This window comes from Bubalus kerabau, chromosome X (assembly GCF_029407905.1).
Source record: "Bubalus kerabau isolate K-KA32 ecotype Philippines breed swamp buffalo chromosome X, PCC_UOA_SB_1v2, whole genome shotgun sequence".
Lineage (NCBI taxonomy): Eukaryota > Metazoa > Chordata > Mammalia > Artiodactyla > Bovidae > Bubalus > Bubalus kerabau.
In genome coordinates, this window is record NC_073647.1 from 105,724,519 (window position 1) to 105,743,519 (window position 19,001).

Genomic DNA, 19,001 nt, shown 5'->3' on the forward strand with positions numbered 1-19,001 from the left:
CAAGACTTTTTTTTTTTTTTTGCCAGTGGCAGCTCTGCTCCAGTGAGAGTTGAGCATGAAGGTGGTACAGCTGCTTGGCTTGCAGGGACCCTGGCGGAGCCAAGTGTTCAGGGACACAAACTGCCTCCATGGCAGGAGTTATGTCCCTATCAGAGTCTTTTTTCGAGCCTCCTGTAGCTGGCAATCAGAAGGCCTCTTTGGCTAGTCTTTCTCTGTAGCTCTGCCCATTCAGGCACTTAACGGGATCCCTTGCCTGGGGTCCGTCTTTGTCGTTCGGCACATCAGGCACATAGAGGGGCCCCCCCGACTGGGGTCCTACTTTATAGTTCAGTACTTCAGTCACTTAAAGGATCACCCTGGGTGGGGTTCAGTGCGTCAGGTGTTTGATCGGCCAGCCTCTCTATTATTCAGCTGCTGATGCTGGCCTATGGAGAGGGAGAGGCTATGGTGATGGCTTTAGCCTCTACACGTGACTCAGCAGTATCGCCTTGCTTCGATGGCTGCCTGGCTTTGCTCCACAGGCATTTCCCACCATGATCTCCTCCCTCACATCCCCTTGATCCGTCTTGCTGCAGTCAACAGCAGCCCTCGCCCTGGGATTGCTCCACAATCCCTAAACTCCAGCCCCTAGCTGCTGCCACTTCCAGGACACCCGCGTTCCTGCTTACCATATGTATGGCTGCGGCAAGGACTGTCTGATTCTCATTCCATTTAGGCTGCCACAGATCAGCTGTTTGACTCTTAGCCTTAAATGTTTCTCCTCTGACTCAGACAGTTGCCCTGCGGTGGGGGTTGGATCGCTGCTTCAAGTCCCCCACCCACCAAGGGTAGGTCCAGTCCTACTAATACTCCTGTTTTTCCCCCTAGTTCCTTTGTTCTACTGAGTTTTGCATGGTTCTATATATTCTTTTGGAGAAGGCAATGGCAACCCACTCCAGTACAGGTCCTCCTGTCCAGAGTCTCATTTTTTATGCTTGTTTGTTATGGCACACCTTGAATTACCTGAATTTAGTGGAAATACACTTATAGTGGTCAGAAATTGAGTTTATCAACTTTCAGAAAATTGACAAAATGTTTTATATTAAGATGTGAAATATTATGCATATGTATTATTGATTTCTTATTTTAAAACTAATAATAGAATAATAGCTCTAAACCTTAATTAAAATTAGTATTTAATGTACTTCTTGGATCTGACTATATATAAGTTATTTCATTAATATTACAGCATATTTAAAATTGGGCTTCCCAGGTTCCACTAGTGGTAAAGAACCCATTTGCCAGTGTAGGAGATGTAAGAGACACAGGTTCAGTCCCTGGATTGGGAAGATCCTGAGAGCATATTTAAAATTAGGAGGCTCTTATTTCATATTTTAGTTCACTGTTTCTTTACTTTTTACTGTTGTTATTTCTGTTTTCTCTATGTATGTTGAGAATTAGAATTTTCAAGATATTGAAAGCAGTGGCATATTTATTGTGCTTCTCCACTTGATGTCCTTTCATCCTTTGGCTTCTGTTTGTGTCAGTCTGTATAATGCTCTGGCTGCATTTTCATACATACTCACATGGAAAAATTATTGTAGAATAACTTTTGTTATTCTGTGTTCTAGAAAACATCCTCTTTATTACCAGTTGGACACTACAGTGTAGTCCTACAGTACAGTTAGTGTAGGAGCCTGTTATCTTTTATGACACATTGGGCTTTGCTCTATTTCACAGGGCAAGCCACCTGAGAATGTCCATCTGACAGATGTTGCTTGAGTACTATGTTATGCAGAGGTTTCACATACCAGTGTGTGTAGTTTACCAGTTGGGAATTTTGCGACCAGGGATGTGGGAGATCCAGCAGGCTCAGGCTCCGTTTATGGCTTGGAGGTGAAGGGTGTGTTCTGTACGTCACTGAAGGGTGTTTTGAGCTTATTTTTCAAGGAGGAGGGGATCCTGGAGATCGCAAAGGAGAGATTCTAGGTGGGAAGGAGAATAGTGAATAGATAACTTCAGGAGGCAATGAGCATGCCTTTCTACTTTTCATTTCCTCTATTTGTTTTCTTGGTTATTAGAAAAATATTTTCCCAAGGCCCTGGTAGACAAAAAGTGTGAGTGAACAAAGGGGGAAGTCATAGTAGATGAGAGAGGAAAATGTACATAGTCTGAGAATGTTAGAAGTGCTAGGATACCAATGGAGAAGATCAGTTGATTGCAAACCTTAGAAAAATTAGCTAGAAACTGTTAATTAATCAATAAAGAAAATAAGTTAAAATGTAGTGATATAGATAGACTCTTTGCTGCAAAATGAGCAGGTGTAGTTGAATTAGATGTATTGTCTACTGAGTCTGGTGGGTGAGATAGACACAGACATTGCAACAGGGAATATTCTGATGATGAGACCAGGGTGTGGTACTTTCAGTAGCAATATGGAGGAGGGTATCTCTAACCCATCCTGGGGCAAGGTTCAGAGAAGACCTTCTGGAAGGGCCTATGGGAAGAACTTATTTTCCATAGAAGTAGCATTTAACCTGGCAGTGGATGAGAATCCTCTGGATGTTGGGACCAGAGAGCAGGTGGTCATCTAGACTATGTAGGTCATCTAGTCTTGAGCTTGGGAACTACCTGAAGAAATGGACAGTTGGAGGCCACTTTGGTCTAGAAGAGCTAGAAAAGGGGTGCAGATAGAAATAGTTTCATAAATGGTTCAATTTATGCTATAATATTGATCACCTTAAAAAGCAGAGACATTACTTTGTCAACAAAGGTCCGTCTAGTCAAGGCTATGGTTTTTTTCAGTGGTCATGTATGGATGTGAGAGTTGGACTGTAAAGAAAGCTGAGCACCGAAGAATTGATGCTTTTGAACTGTGGTATTGGAGAGGACTCTTGAGAGTCCCTTGGAGTGAAAGGAGAGCCAACCAGTCCATCCTAAAGGATATCAGCCCTGGTGTTCCTTGGAAGGACTGACGTTGAAGCTGAAACTCCAGTACTTTGGCCACTTGGTATGAAGAGCTGACTTATTTGAAAAGACCCTGATGCTGATAAAGATTGAGGGCAGGAGGAGAAGGGGATGACAGAGGATGAGATGGTTGGGTGGCATCACCGACTCAATGGATGTAGGTTTGGGTAGACTCTGGTAGTTGGTGATGGACAGGGAGGCCTGGCGTGCTATGGTTCATAGGGTTGCAAAGAGGACATGACTGAGCGACTGAATTGAACTGATTGATCACCTCAGCCTTCATGGAAGAGCAGCCACTTCCATTTCCCTATGAAATTATCAGTTTCTCTATATGCCATGGTTTTTGCATCTTTTTGAGGGAATTCTTCCTCATCGTGATTTCATAAAGGTGTTCTAGTATGCTGCTGCTGCTAAGTTGCTTCAGTCGTGTCCGACTCTGTGCAACCCCATAGACGGCAGCCCACCAGGCTCTCCCGTTCCTGGGATTCTCCAGGCAAGAACACTGGAGTGGGTTGCCATTGCCTTCTCCAATGCATGAAAGTGAAAAGTGAAAATGAAGTCGCTCAGTCATGTCCAACTCTTCACAACCCCATGGACTGCAGCCTACCAGGCTCCTCCGCCCATGGGATTTTCCAGGCAAGAGTACTGGAGTGGGGTGCCATTGCCTTCTCCCTGTTCTAGTATATCTTCCTATAAAATTCTTGTAATCTTCAGAATTAGATTTATGACTCACTTTGAATTCATTTTTATGTATTGTACTATGTAGAGGTCTTAATTTTTTTCTGAATGATTAATCAGTAGTTCAGGACTGTTTACTGTGTTGTCTGTTCTTTCTCCACAGATTTATAATGCCGTCTCTATAATATACCAAGTTGTTATGTATGTATATATTTATGTATCTGTTTTTAGATTTTCTGTTCTGTTCCACTGGTCTATTTGTCTCTTCTATACTAGTATTACACTGTTAATTACTGTAGTTTTATAATGTATCTGATATTTGATAGGGAAAGACCCCTTCCTTATTCCTCTCCCTCAAAAGTATGTTCTTTGCTGTTTACTTTTTCATATGAATTTTGAGATAAGGTTAATATGGTCTCTAAGAAACTGAAATTTTGATTAGAACTACATTTTAGTTATAGATTATAGATACAGAAATGGCATCTTTACAACAAAGAATAGTTTATCTCTCCTTTTATATAGGTATTTTTAATGTCTTTGAAAAAAGTTTTATAATTTTCTCTGCAAGGGTCTCATACCTGTTTTGTTTCTTTGCACTGATAGTTTTTGTTGCTCTAGTTAATATTTTTAAATTATATTTTGTAATTTGTTGTGACTAGAGTATAGGAATGCTTGTTTCTGGTGTATGGTTTTTAGATCCATTCACCTTACTAACCTTTCTCCAGGCCCAATTGTTCGTTTGCAAATTTTATTGAGTTTTTACATAACATTTATGTAAAATATGTAAAACATACTTGGAAGTGTGTTTTATACATGCATTATACAGTTCAGTGAATCATTGGAAAATGCTTTTGGTTTGTTAATGTAATTTGTGAATAACTGCAATTGTTTTTCCCATTCAGTCCTTATACCTCTGTAAGTTGATGTCATTGTAGATAAAGTAAAGTAGAATTCTTTTGCGAAACAGTTTCACTTAAGCATCTCTGAGGCCTCCTGCTCTAACGAGCTGTGTTTGATATGTAAATACTGCAAAATTCATCAAAGAAAGGAAATTACCTTTATTTGGAAATTTTACCAGTACTTAATAAAAAAAAAACCTGTTGTTGTTTAGTCGCTAAGTCGTGTCTGACTCTGTGACCCCATGGACTGTAGCCTGCCAGGCTCTTCTGACCGTGGGATTTCCCAGGCAAGAATACTGGAGTGAGTTGCCATTTCCTTCTCCAGGGTATCTTCTCAACCCAGGGATCAAACCACATCTCCCCCATTGCAGGTAAATTCTTTACCACTGAGCCACCAGGTGGTAGTATTTCAGGCTAGTGACTACTATGGGTGGTGCTAGTGATAAAGAACCCTGCAATGCAGGAGCTGTAAGATCCTTGGGTCAGGAAGATCCCCTGGAGGGAGGGCATGGCAACCCACTCTAGTATTCTTGCCTGGCGAATTCCATGAATAGAGGAGCCTGGCAGGCTACAGTTCATGGAGTTGTGGAGTCAGACACGACTGAAGTGATTTAGCATGCTTGCACGTCCAGGATTTGGTCTTTAGCATTTGTGAAATGCTAAAATGAAACTTCGTGATAAACAAACACAAATTAATTTACTGAGACTAAGATATATACAGAGAGAAAAGCACATATGTCTTACACTAATATTTTCTTTCTGATAGCCAGAACACTCAGGTCCTCTCTCTAGGGCATGTCATTTGGGGTACTTGGAAAGTCAAACTAAGAAAACATCATGTTGCTCATTATAAGCATGGAATTAAAGAAAGAGTATCTCACAAACATGGAGTTTTTTGTGCAGCTGTGGTTTGTCTGAGGAATAGATTTAGATGTTCTACCCTCTCTTCATCACATCCCAAGTAGTTTGAGGGGCAGCAAGATGTAGTGAAAAAATATTGGACTTTGTAGCCAGTAGATAGGGATTTGAATCCTGGCTCTTTGTGTACTGACCTTAGATGTTTCATTTTTCTCACTGGTGAAATAGAAATCATTACAAATACATCCTCTCAAAGTATTTTTTACATAGTGAGTCCAGTGGAATCATGGGTTTATGTTTACCCATGCCTATGGGTAGAGAAGAAAGTGCCAATGATCCCTACCCAATTTGTCAGAATGATCTTAGAAGTATTAATCTGTTTTTAAATAGAGATGGCAATTTCAACTTTATCACCAGATATATTAGTTTCCTATCGCTGCTGTAAAAATTGTGGCATAGATAATAAACACAAATTTACTGTCTTGCAGTTCTGGAGGTCAGCAGTCCTAAAATCAGTGTATTATCAGGGTTGAGCTCCCGCCCGAGGTTCTAAGGGGAAATCTGTTTCCTTGCTTTTTCCAGCTTCTTAGAGGCTTCCAGCATTCCCTTGGTTCATGGTCTTTTTCTCCATCTTTAGATCTACCCGTATATCATCTTCATCTCTCTGATTCTGACCTTCTACTTTCATGTTCATAGCTCCTTCTCTGACTGATCCTCCTGCTTCCTTCTTATAAAGACTCTTGTAATTACATCGAGTCCACCAGGATAATTCAGGATAATCTCTTCATCTCAAAATTCTTAATCTCAAATGCAGAGTTCCGTTTGCTTTGTAAGGTGACAAATTCACAGGATCAGGATGTGGACATCTTGGGAAGGCCATTATTTTGTCTACCATACCAGATTAATGAATTATCAAGTAAGAATTACACATTTCTTTTGTGGGTTATTTTCATAGAACAAAACATCAATTTCTAAAGTTGTAGAAGTCTTATCCCTTTCTTTAAATAATACTTTTAAGGAAAGATTTGTATTAACAGAATAGAATTAGTTGGTAGAAGTAATGAATATTCATTAGTCTCCGTATTGTAAAAGAGCACAAGATTGACATCTTATTAAAATTCTCAATTTAACATCTTTCAAATTAGAATATTTGAAATAATTGTGAAGCAAAATGATTTCCACCCCTCCAAGGCTGTAGGGGAGTGAGTCCAGAGCCCACATCTCTTTTTGATTTTCCTTTTGTTGATTGTGAACATTTGCATTTGTAAAATTAGGTTCTGGACTTTTACTAGTATATTTTTAAAGAAAAAGCAGGTCTGGAGCCCAATTTTTCTTTTTAGAAATGGAAAAAGATATGAAAAGGATTTTATTTATTATCAGTGAAATTCTGTATTTTGTGTCTCATAAAGTAGTTAAGATTTAGTGTGATCACTTTTACAAAGTTCTTATACCTGCTTGGTGAGTAAGAGCAATTTGAGTCTCTTACAGTCTTCTGGGGCTTTCCAGGTGGCGCTAGTGGTAAAGAACCCACCTACCAATGCAGGAGTCGTAAGAAACCCAGGTTCAATCCCTGGGTCAGGAAGATTGCCTGGAGGGGGAAATAGCAACCTACTCCAGTATTCTTGCTGGAAAATTACATGGACAAAGGAGCCTGGCAGGCCACAGTCCATAGGGTTGCACAGAATCGGACATGAGTGAAGCGATTTAGTGTGCACACACCTATACTTACATTCTTCTGTACTTTCCACCTTTTGACTCTTTTTAATTTCCTCTGACTTGTCTTAAATTTTCACAAATTATTTTCCTAGTCTCCCTACTGAAGCTATTCCTTGAGCTTTTCATTTGGGGTATTGTATTTTTTTTTTTAGTTTGATTAGGTTTAATTATGATATACTAGTTATAATTTCCTGTTGCTTGGAAATATCTTTAAGTTTGTTATTTATCTGTGAAAAATACTTATTTATGGATTGTGTTTGCTAATCCCAGTGTTTGAAATCTTTTCTGTTATCCTGCTGATTTGCTTCTTTGTCTAATTCAAGGTTCAAGGATCCCAGGGCAAGTCCTGTAGTTGAGCTGCAAAATGACTTCCTTCCCATCTATCCAGCTGGTTGTAGGGAGGGTCTCCTGATAGATTTCCTACTCTAAGTAGTTCTGGGCTTTAATCTGTTTCCTTTGCCTTTCAAGACAACTGAAATGGAAGTTAAATTTGTGGGGATTGCCCTCAGGGCAGAAATTGCCTCTGCTTATATTTACTTTTCTAGGTTCCCCTTTTCTCATGGTGTTGCTTTGTTGCCATATTTTTATTGCCATTTTTGTTGTTTTCAGGTAGTTGTTACTTCTTTTCTACCAAGATTTTTTTCAGTTGTTTTATTATGAGAGTTTGTCCAAACAAGGTGGGGGGCAATTACCAGAACTAGAAAATTTTCCTCAAACTCTTTCCTACCTTTTTTTTTGAGATAAGATATAGGCTCAGGATGTTTCATTACCTTTAGGGTTTTATTTTCTTCATTTTAGAAAGGAAAGATCTGTTGGCTGAATTAAAATGTACAACCTAAAAGTTGGGAGTTAAGTTTGATTCGGGAACCTTACTGAGGGAGGAGACAGGATATATAGGAGGGTTTTTTTTTTTTTTTGCCTGGGAAAAAAATGTACTCAAACCTCAAAATATTATTGCTAATCGCAAAGATATACATCTCTAGTTAATGATTTTAGTGTTTATGTTTGGGAAGATGCAAGAGTCTGGGATCAATTTATTTCTTACATATGCATCTTATGACTATCTAGAGCAAGTGTCCCCAGCATAGAATGCTTCCTGTTTTTCTCTATAGTGAATTCCCTTCAGAATGAACCACGTGGAGGGAGGCAGGGTGTGGGGCGCAGGGCGCGGGGGCGGGGGGCGGCGTCTCCAGTGGCTGTTGACTTGACGGTGGGTAACATCTGTTGTTTACCGGAATGGCAGGCAACATTGTTTCCACACATCCCGTGCTCAAAAAAGCAAAGATACTTGCCCAAGGTCCAATAGCAAGGAAGAAACAACATTGGGATTTTAGCCTTGCTCTGTTTAACCCTGAAGGCTATGTGCTTAACCAGTTCAGTGCCCTCTAACCTTTGGATTCCAGTGTTTTTTGTTTGTGGATTATGGAACAAATCCATGAAGAGTAAATGACATTTTTTTTTTAATCGAGTTTTCATCGATCAAGGTCAGTACCCTCTCCCTGGCCCTTGGAAACACAACCATTTCTATGCCTCTTTCATAAGACCTTTGACTGGTTCTGAAACCTCCTGAGTAAGAAACCCCCTTCCACCGCCCTCCCTATACCTTTCAGAACTGAATTTAGGGACATGAAGTACCCCAATTCTAACCACAAAGTTTTGTTTCCTTTTCAACTGCAGGATTTTCCACATCAAAAGACCAAAATAAATTCCCAGCTGAACTTGGAAAGAGCTGAGGACAAAGAAACCCAGAAAGAAATCTTCTTAGGTGAGCACAGAAAGGAAACTGAGGCAGGAAGAGGCTTGTGAACTTATACCTTTATTAGATAGTGTTAAGGTAGTTTTGGAATTTTGGTTGGTGCCCACAGGCCCCTTGGCATGGTGGGAAAACACAGGTTAAGAGCCTGGCATACTTGAATTGGCTGTCAGTTCCCCTACTTACTAATTCTAAAATACTGAAGTCAGTTCCCCTCTCTGACCATCAGTTTCCCTCTCTGACCATCAGTTTCTTCATCTATATATTTGAAATAATAATATCTATCTCTCAAGGTTTTCCATGTGAAGTACAGCCTTTCAGTGAAGTGCTTGTGCCTTTGTTATCTTTATTGTTGCAACTGTAGGGGCAGGAAATTTTTTCCTTCTTCCTTTCTAGGTTCTTTGACTGGTCTAATAATTGACATATGACAGATTAACAGGAGAAAAACTAATTTAATTTTTAAATTAATTTATTTTAATTGGAAGATGATTACTTCACATATTGTGATGTTTTTGCCATATATCAACATGAATCAGCCATGGGCACACATGTATTCCCCCATCCTGAATCCCCCTCCTACCTTTTCCACAACCCTATCCCTCTGGGTTGTCCCACAGCACCAGCTTTGAGTGACCTGCTTCACGCACCGAGTTTGCACTGGTCATGTAGTTTACATATGGTGATGTACGTGTTTCAATGCTATTCTCTCAAATCAGAAAAGCTAATTTAATTTTGTATGAACAGGCATCCTACAAAAATGTGAAATTCAAGTGACCAGAGCAGAGCTGTTACAGCTTTTAGACAAAACAAAACCCAATAAATTTATGAAGTAGCAACAAGGCATAGAGGGTTTGGGGCTAGAAGTAGTAAATAGTAAAGAATTAATAAGGTTTTTTGTCCGGCCATCTTGGGCTCTAAATTACCTGTCTCTGGTGATAAGGATGCCTTCTACCACACGGAAGATAGCTTTCCCTTGAGAAACTTCTCTCCTGCTTTCAGGGAGACAAAGGGGGTCCAGAGTATCCTTGTACTAGCTGTTTCTCAAGTACCTTTAATTCAAAATAATCAGTATGCGAACATGGCATATTTTGGGGTGACATTCTGAACCCCTATGCCCCTCTCAAACTCTCCATCTGGTGGGTGCCACAAGACCAGGCAAAGGAGAATTTGTTCCTATTTTCTTTGTGGCTACCTTTTTGTTAGCATGCCCAGTTACTTCTTACTTCTCTATTGCTTCCCCTTTTTCAGTACCCTGAAAATGAATCTCTTGCTGTCTCCCTTCTTCCAAATCCTTGCTTTTCACTCTTAGCACTTCCTTTGTTCAGGTCATCTTCTGATTTCTCTACTCAGTTGAATTTCCTTCACTGTCTCTGCCACTACCTTCCAAACAAACCAGTCATCCTGACATTACTTTGCTTCTCCAAGCCTTCCTGAGTTGAGCAGCCACCTAAAAATGAGACAAAGCCAAGAAGTTCCTGGGTCTTACTTTTCTGACCAGTTTTCTTTCTGCCTCATTTTGGCAGCTTCATCAAGTAAAAGTTATATGATTTTTTTCTGTCGGTTCTTTTTTAATTGTTTGCTTATGGATATCTTTACCTTTTTTTTTTTAACATATTTTGTATTAAAACTTTATAAAGAAGGAAATAAACTTGTTCATTTCATTACCCAGCTATAAATCCTATTAACTAATTGATGTATTTTCTTGCAGTATATACAGTTTTGTATTCTGCTATATTAGTTTGTCATTGCCAGTACTGCCATAACGAAATGCAGGGTGTTGATAGGGTTGGTTTCTTCTCGGTCCTCTATCCTTGGCTTGTAGATAGCTATTTTTTCTTCTGTGTCATGTCTTTACATGTTCTTTCTGCTATGTGTCTCAGTGTTCTAACTTTTTCTTGTAAGGACACCAGCCATATTGGATAAAGGCCTACCCTAATGACCTCATTTTAACTAAATTACCTCTTTAAAGGTCCTGTATCCAGATAGTTACATTCTGAGGTATTGGAGGTTAGGACTTCAACATAAGAATTTTGAAGGGATACAATCAGCTCATACTTTCTCCTCTAAAACCTGCTTTCTTTAAAAATTATCTCATGAGAATCTCCCTTGTCAATAACAATTTTTGGCAACATTTTTGATGTCTGCATAATATCCCATCAGAAGAGTATACTGCAATTTGTTGAGTATACTGCAGTTTCCATGTTTTTGGATATTTTGTGTTTTCATTTTTTCACTAATATTAATGCTTCCTTGAGTCATTTTGTACGTGAATTTTTATTTGCAATCTGACCATTCTGTTGGATAGATTTTCTAAAGAGTGGCTCAAAAGGTACAACTATTTTTCTGACTCATAATTACACATTGGGAAGTTGTTTTCTAGAAATTGGTACCAGTTTACATTCATACCAGCAAAGACAACAATCAAACATGCACTCATATAAACTGCTTGGTGAGAATGAAAAAGGAACAGTTAACCTCACGTGGTTGTTTCAATTTACAGTTATTGATGACTAATAAGGTGAAATATTTCATGTGTTTATTATCTGTTTATATTTCCTTTTTGTGAATGGTTTATACATATTTTTTACCCATTTATGTTTGAGGATCTATCATTTATAACTAAGTACGATCTACTCGAAAGAGGGAAATTTCAGAAAAAGCCAAATTTCAGAGAATATTATGAATCCAGAATCCAAGACCAATTGGTCAGAGTCTCTTTTGTGGAGAAGACTAACATGTGATGACATAGGCTTCAAGAAAGCTTGGCAGGAATGAATCTAACATGTTCCCTTTTCCAGGGAGGTCTGTTGCAGGCACAACACTGCCTGCCACTTATAAAAATAATCCTACTGAAGAGAAAGGCTGAGAGTGTGATGGCTGAGAATAGGCTGAGCTAGATGTCTGCTATATGAGGAAAACCTCTAGAAGAAAGAGCATCGAGTTACAGTTCCTAGGACTATCACTCTGAAAAATTTTTAGAATGTGTGAGACACTGGGAGATTTTTGATGCACAGAAATCCTATGTGTATGATTAGTGTCTGAAAGCTTTTTGATGTTGTTGGTGTTCATGCTTGATGCCTCAGAATACTCTAGTAGAGAGAAATCCTATGAAGGTAATGAATATAAAGTAATTTTTAGTCATTGAGGTTGGTTTTATTTGACATCTGAGGATTCACTCCTGAGAACTTATTCATTCATGTGACTGTAAAAATGTGGGAAGGCCTTCAGGCAGAGCTCAATTCTCTTTCAACACCAGAAATTTCATAGGGTGGGGAAACATTCCCAATGTGAAAGAAATTGCAGTGAATAATCAAGCTTTTTCCAGCATATGAAGAAGCATAGTGAAGAGAAACTCTGTGAATGTATTAACTGGAAAAGACTTTAAGACAAGCTCAGAGATTTTCTTTTGAAACATGAGAGAGAGAAGAGAAAATTTGATGGGAAAAAAAATCCTCCATGCTTGTAATGCCTGTGTGGAAAGCTTTTCAGATCCAGTTCAGACCTTACTAAGTATGGAAGAATTCATGGTGCAAAGAAACCTTATGTATGTAATGAATGTGGAAAAGAGACTTTGCTGATATCAGCCCTATAAAACATCAGAAAATTCATAGTGGAGATGGAAAGAGATCCTTCTTTATCACTGGCAAATTCATGGTGAAAAGAAACTACTAGAATGAAGAAGCCTTAAATTAGAGGCTGTCTTATCTATCGTTAAATGATTCATAAAGGCAAGACCCTCTGTGTAAATAAAAATTATAAGTATGCTTTCATCAGGATTTAGCCTTATTTGATATCAGTGAGTTCATGGTGCAGTAAATGTAGAAAGGCCTTCAGTTTGAAGTGTAATTTTACTCAGCATTAGACAATACAGGAATCATATTAGTGTAATGCTATGGAAAGGTCTTCGTGAGAAAAATCAAATTTTGGTAGAAATGAAAAGAAGGTTTATAATAAAAGTTAATTAAAATGCTTTCCAGTTATTGCATATAATTATGCACCTACCACATGTGAGAGTTGGACCATGTAAAGAAGACTGAGTGCCAAAGAATTGATAATTTTGAATTGTGGTGCTGGAGAAGACTCTTGAGAATCCCTTGGACCTCAGGGAGATCAAACCAGTCAATCCTAAAGGAAATCAACCCTGAATAGTCATTGGAAGGACTGATGCTGAAGCTGAAGCTCCAGTACTTTGGCCACTTTATGCGAAGAGCCAACTCTTTGGAAAAGACCCTGATGCTGGGAAAGATTGAGGGCAGAGGAGAAGGGAGCGACAGAAGATTAGATGGTTGGATGGTATCACCAACTCAATGGACATGAGTGTGAGAAACTCTGGGAGATGGTGAAGTACAGGAAATCCTGGCTTGCTGCCGTCCATGAGGTCATAAAGGGTTGGATATGACTTAGCAACTGAACAACAACAGCCACGTGCTAAGCACTATAAGAACTTTACATAGTTTGTTTAATCATGTAATTCTTACAGCAGTCATAATATAGGAACTCTCATTCTTTTTTTGCACATGAAGAAACTGAGAAAAAGAGATGAAAGAATTTCCCCAATGTCACAGAGCTATCACTGGAAGAGCTAGGATTTGAATCCCAGAGAGTTTAATTCTTCTGAGTTTATAATGGCAATGTGTAAATCTTCAGAGATGTGTTAGCCTTTATTTATCATTTAGGGATTCATTCCAGAAATCACAATTCATTCTTCAGTGCAGTGAGTTTTTGTAGCATTCAGTCAGTTGTGGGATCTGGTAAATACTCCCAGAAACTGCACATCGGTCTCCAAAAAATGGAGTAAAGGTTATAAAGAGTTTATCCTATAACTCCCTTTGAATAGGGATCACCTCCAATTTTGAAAGATTTCATTAATAGCCTGATTCTCTTCTCAAATGTTCTCCATAACCACTTCTCATGGTGTAGACTCTGAAATTGGTAAAGAGTTTTGTTGTTGTCTTTCAGTCGCTAAGTCATGTCTGACTCTGCAACCCCATGGGCTGCAGGGAGGAAAGAAGATGCTAAGTTGCTGGCTTTGATAATGAATAAAAGTGTCATGAACTAAGAAATGTAGACTCTCTGGAAGCTGGAAAAAGCAAGAAAATTGATTCTCCCCCAGAACTTCCAGAAGGAATGCAACCTTGTGAACCCATTTTAGACTTTCGACTTCTAGAATTATAAAAGAATAGATGTAATGCTGCTTTAAGCCACTAAGTTTGTGGTAATTTGTACTGATGATAGGAAACTAATACATTGCACAGGTAGCCCAGTTTGCCTGGAGGTTCCAGGCCAGTTACTTCTGGCGAAAAGTCTTGTCGAGTATAGCCTCGTGTCTGTACGTGTCATCGTTTTATATATGTGTTATGGTCTTAAGATTTGGAAACAGTGCTCCAATAAATTGTTCCATTTAAGGAAAGAGCTTTTATCCTTTTCTGTACTTTTCCCCGGAGAAGGCAATGGCACCCCACTCCAGTACTCTTGCCTGGAAAATCCCATGGATGGAGGAGCCTGGTGGGCTGCAGTCCATGGGGTCGCTAAGAGTCGGACATGACTGAGCGACTTCACTTTCACTTTTCACTTTCATGCATTGGAGAAGAAAATGGCAACCCACTCCAGTGTTCTTGCCTGGAGAATCCCAGGGACGGGGGAGCCTGGTGGGCTGCCGTCTATGGGGTCGCACAGAGTCGGACATGACTGAAGCGACTTAGCAGCAGCAGCAGTACTTTTCCCAGGGGTCCTGGGTGCAGAAGGAATGAGGATATGTTGATTCATTGTTTCTCCAGGTGTGATACGCCTGTTAGCTCAGGTGCAGCACTTTGCTTGTTACCAGATTTCTGATCCTTAGAGAGGAATATTTTCTGAATCAGTTGAGACAAAATTGAAGTATAAATCAGAATACCAATATATGGGGTTTTGTTCTTCTGATGACAAGATGTTTCTTCAGTGGGCAGTCTGTACGCACATGGACAGAATTTACCTCCCAATGCCGATTTTTGGTACAACATACTGTTGAAAGAGTGTTTAGGAGATACTCTGCCATTAGTTATGTTACTTCTCCCATGCTAGTTCTCCTAGATCAACTCTTCTTATTACTTAGGCGCTCCATTGTGACAGCCTACATTCCAAGATAAATAAGTGTCTTGTGCCTATTCCAACCGATTGAAATAGGTTTTCATACTATGCTGTCTTGACAGTGATTCTGAGGTGCAAGGGGGCAACTGTTTGGCAGATTACTGATATTTGCCAGAGATCGGAGACTGGCATCAGGCTGGCCTCATATACTACATCCTGATGATGATTTTTTAAAGAAATATTTTAAGTTTCTTCTCTATACCCGGTACTCTGATATATAGTTTGATAAAGATAAGCAAAAGATATGTTCCTGGTCATAGAGAAACTGATGTTAGTAAAAAGAGACATGTAAACAAATCTGCACGGCAACATATCACAGATGCTTGATAAAAAGTCTGTATAGAATACATAAGAGACACAAAGAAAGAAGTAGTTAATTCTGCTGGGTGAGAGAGGGTTCCAGAAAAAAATTAATGCATACATCTTGAAAGGTGTGTTGTCAATTTTAACTGTTGGATCTGAGAAATAAAGAGTCATTTCAAGCAGTGGTGGTATGAGCAAAGACACATTATATGAAATAATTCACTGTTTACAGTATGTTTATGATATGTTCAAGATCATTAGTAAACTTGGAACATAGAGAGTGAGAGGGTATTTAATGAGCAGGAGATAGTGGCTGGATCACGGAGAGCCTTGAATGCTATACTAAGAACAGTGGGAAGACATTTGGGGATTTCAGTCAAAGAATTAACAGGGTAAGATTTGCACTTTAGAAATATCCAGTGGGTGAGATTGTGATGGGTACACTGAAGAAGACAGAACTGGGTACAGGGAGACCACTTCAGAGGCTATTACAAAAGAGGAGAGATGTTGATGCCTGAGTTAAGGCAGTGGGAATGAAATTAGAATACATGTATATAAGGAATTAAGAACTTGGTGCCTGACTGGAGGATATTTGAAGGCTGATGAGAAGAAGGAATCTAGGATGATCCTCAGTTTTCTTACTGCCTTGGGTGGTTGAGATTTAAAAGCCATTCCCTGAGCTGGGAACTCAAAATGAGAAACAGGTTTGAGGGGGAAAAGAATGAGTTCAATTCTGAACAGTTGAAATCTGAAGCACCTTTAGAATGTCCAAGAGGAATTACTCAATAAGCAACCAGCAATTTTATTCTGCTGCTTGAAGAAAAGTAGGGTTAGATAGTTTTGGAGGTCAAACGCAGAGGTGGTGATTTTAATTAAGGTATGAATGAGACTGCCCCAGGAGAATATGTGGAGTGAGAAGGGGGAGCAGGACAGAATCTCAGAAATACACGCATGTGAGGGTGAAGGGTGTGGGCAAAAAAGGTGAGAATGAGCAGCAGGAAAGATGGAGGGGAACCAGGGGAAATACTGCATTCTTGTTGTGCCCTCTTGTGGCGATCTGAGTTTCTCTCTCAGAATAAATTTCCCCTCTCCTGCCTTCAGTCTCCTCTGTCCCTGACTGTTTTGGACCAGTAATTTCCAGCTCCACTCTGTGACTGGAGCTACCAAGTCGTATGGTGGTTCACCTTGTGATTCATCTAGCCTGGCATTTCAAGTGGTGTACTCTGCATAGAAGTTAAATAAGTAGGGTGACAGTATACAGCCTTGATGTACTCCTTTCCCAATTTGGAACCAGTCTCTTGTTCCATGAGCACCGAAGAATTGATGCTTTTGAACTGTGGTGTTGGAGAAGACTCTTGAGAGTCCCTTGGACTGCAAGGAGATCCAACCAGTCCATTCGAAAGGAGATCAGCCCTGGGTGTTCTTTGGAAGAAATGATACTGAAGCTGAAACTCCAGTATTTTGGCCACCTCATGCAAAGAGTTGACTCATTGGAAAAGACTCTGATGCTGGGAGGGATTGGGGGCAGGAGGAGAAGGGGATGACAGAGGATGAGATGGCTGGATGGCATCACTGACTCCATGGATGTAAGTTTGAGTGAACTCCGGGAGTTGGTGATGGACAGGGAGGCCTGGCGTGCTGTGATTCATGCTGTCGCAAAGAGTTGGACACGACTAAGAGACTGGACTTGATGAAGATTGAGGTCTATGTATCTTTTTGAATGAATGTTTCCATTTTCTTTGGATGTGTACACAGGAGTAGAGTTGCTGAATCACATGGTAGTTCTTAGGTTTAGGTTTTTTGAGGAGCTTTCATAGTGTTTTCCATAGTGACTGCACCAATATACATTCCCATCAACAGTGTGAGAAGCTTCCCTTTTCTCTACATCCTCACCAACATTTGTTACTGGTGTTCTTTTTGATGATAGCCTTTCTGACAGGTGTGAGGTGATAGACCTCAATGTGGTATCTCATTGTAGTTTTGATTTGCATTTGTCTGGTGATTAGCAGTGCTGAACGTATTTTCATGTGCCTGTTGGCCACCTGTATGTCTTCGTTGGAAGGATGTCTGTTCATGTCTTCAGCCGATTTTTTATTAAGTTGTTTGTTTTTGATACTGAATTGTATGAGCCTTTTATATTTTGGATATTAACCCCTTGTTGGTCGAGTCATTTGCACATATTTTCTCTGGTTCTGTAGGTTTTCTTTTGGTTTCATTTATGGTTTCCTTTGCTGTGCAAAAGCTTTTAAGTTAATTAGGTCCCATTTGTTTATTTTTGCTTTTTCTTTTTTCTTTAGGAAAAAGATCCAAGAAAACATTGTTATGATTTATATCAAAGAATGTTCTGTGTTCTCTTCCAGAAGCTTTTTGGTTTCAGGTCTTACCTTTAGGTTTTTAATCCATTTTGAGTTTACTTTTGTCTATGATGTGAGAAAATGTTCTATCTCATTATTTTACATGTAGGTGTCCAGTGTTCCCAATACTACTTGTTGATGATGAGACTATCTATTCTCCAATGTATATTCTGGTCTCTTTTGTCATAGATTAATTGATCATAGACGCTTGGCTTTGTTTCTGGGCTTTCTGTCTGTTCCATTGATCCGTGCCAGTACCATATTGTTTTGATTACTGTAGATTTGTAGTATAGTCTGAAGTCTTGGAGGATGATACCTCCAGTACTCTTTTTTCCTAAATATTTGACAGTTTGGGGTCTTTTGTGTTTCCATGTGAAATTTAGGATTGTTTGTTCCAGTAGTATGAAATATGTCATGGGTATTTTGATAGGAATTGCATTAAGTGTATAAATTGCTTTGGATAGAATGGCCATTTCAACAGATTAATTTTTCTAATCCAAAAGCATGGAATATCTTTCCCTTTTTTGGTATCATCTCCAATTTCTTTCATCAGTGTTTCATAGTTTTTATTTTTTTTTACATAATTAATATTTATACAATTTTCACACAACAGTAGGGTATAAATTCTTTTCAAGTTCCCATAGACTATAAGTTAGGAGACACTGGAACATATCCGGGGACATAAAACAAGGTGCAAAAGTTTCATGGTCTAAATGTGTTGAAGTCCTACAGAGTCTGTGCCCTTATCACTGTGGAATTATTTTAGAAACCAGTATCAAAAGATATTTGAAAATAGCCCACATATTTTCAAGTGCAATGTGACATTTACCAACAGAGATCTTTGACCTAGCCACTGAAAGCCTCAATAAAATTAGAAGACTGAAAACACACAGAGGGTGATTGGAGAGAGGAAAGCATTTAAATGAGAAATTAATAGCAGAGATTTTTTTAAAACCTCATGTATTTTGAAATTAAATGCCCACTTTTAAATGGTGGGTGTGAAGAAGCCATAACAAGGAAAACTAGAAAATACTTGTAACAGAATAAAACTGAAGAGAGAATTTACCAGAATTTGTTGCAGGCACCTGAAGGTACTCAATGCAACTAAATACAGTGTGGTATCTGGAATGAGGTATGAATGAAAATAGTGGTCACTAGCATAAAATTTTGTAAAGTTTGAACAAAATCTGCACTGTAGTTAATAGCGTGGTATCACATGTTAATTTTATATTTTTTAAACAATATAGTATTTCTTTATATTCTCAGAATTGAATTAGAAATTTCAAGCCTCAATAACCAATTATTTTTAATCACTAAGGTAATAAACTTTCTAGACTTTTAGCCGTAATACTAGATGCCAAAGTACAT

At 39.1% G+C, this 19,001-nt stretch overlaps 1 protein-coding gene across 1 annotated transcript in view; it reads left to right on the forward strand.

The window, feature by feature from the left end:
* Positions 1-19,001, forward strand: part of MAGED1 (MAGE family member D1) — an 80,163-nt gene that overhangs the window by 24,802 nt on the left and 36,360 nt on the right. The window contains exon 2 of the mRNA XM_055564311.1: positions 8,775-8,862. The gene's annotated coding sequence lies outside the window, so the exon portion shown is untranslated. The remainder of the gene's footprint in view (positions 1-8,774; positions 8,863-19,001) is intronic.